Genomic DNA, 1448 nt, shown 5'->3' with positions numbered 1-1448 from the left:
CCATGTAAGCTGAATTAAATTCTCTAAATAATCAAAAAAATTTTGGACCTATTGTCATTACACCAAAGTCAATAAAACCTGTAGGATATAAATGGGTTTTGTGAGAAAACGAAATGAGAAAAATGAAGTTACAAGATATAAAGCAAGACTTGTAGCTCAAGGTTTTTCTCAGAGGCCAGGAATTGATTATGAAAAAACGTATTCTCCTGTTATGGTGAAAAGGGTTTAAAAAAATCTAAAATAATTTTGTATTTAACTTAAAATGATTTCATTGGATTTAAAATGATTTATAAAATATATATGGTTTATTATAATTAATAATTATGATTTAAAAAAAATATATAAAATGATGGTGCAGTGACCCGGGTTCGAACCCGGGTCTCCATGACCACAACAAGGGTACACAACCTCTAGACCAGACTGTTTTGTGTTATGTAATTAGAGACAAAAACATATATATATATATAGGGAGAGGATCATGAGAGAACTCTTATTTATGGAGAGAACTCTTATTTATGGAGAGAACTAGATAACTAATAATGAAATATTTTTAATGTAATTAAAAAAAATATTTTAAATTTTTTTTTTCTTTTGTCCTTCTTATATGTTGTTATTTTTCACCACAAAAAAAATATAAAATTAAAAAAAAAATAAAAACAAAATAAAAAAAATTAACGAGTAATGCATATATGCAATACACCGACTTTTTTTATAATGCATATGTGCAATAGTGTGCATTTTGATATTTGAAATAGTGTTGAATAGCATATATATAGTTGTTTGTATTGTATTTTTGCAATAGTGTTATATTATATACAAAAATTAAAAAAATCGATATAGTGCATATGTGCATTAGTGTTGTATTACATATATGCGATAATGTGTTTTGCATACAATTATTAGTGTCGCTTTTGCATATATTCAATTGTGTGTATTTAGATAATGTATTTGTGTTGTATTATATGCAATAAAACACTATTTTATATATACAATACACATTAATGCACATACGCATTACATCGACGTTTTTTTAGGAACAATATCATCTTATTAGAAGGAGGAAAGAAAAAAAAATCACAAAATAATTTTTTAAAAATAGTTAAAAATAATTCCTTACTAGTTCTCTAGTTCTCTCTTTAAAAGGAGTTCTCTCTAGATCCCACCCCTATATATATAACGGGCCGAGTTTACGGGTTTGAAAGGTAACGTGTTACAGGATTCACAACTTTTGGAAATTTCGTCCCGAAATTAAAGAAAACCATAATCTAAAGAGAGGAAATTAGTATCAAGAGAAACCCCCTTTTTTACATATATATAAATAACACAGACTTTCGAGTGACCCGAATAACGTTACAAACGGAAAATATGATAAGGACACTTATATATAGGATGTACCAGCGGCGTATCCACCATGCCCTTATCACATAGATATTTGTATCGTTACCCAA

Source organism: Bidens hawaiensis, unplaced genomic scaffold (assembly GCF_021521415.1).
Source record: "Bidens hawaiensis isolate Kalapana, Puna unplaced genomic scaffold, B.hawaiensis_p1.1 tig00419391_1, whole genome shotgun sequence".
Classification (NCBI taxonomy): Eukaryota; Viridiplantae; Streptophyta; class Magnoliopsida; order Asterales; family Asteraceae; genus Bidens; species Bidens hawaiensis.
This window is presented reverse-complemented; position numbering follows the sequence as displayed.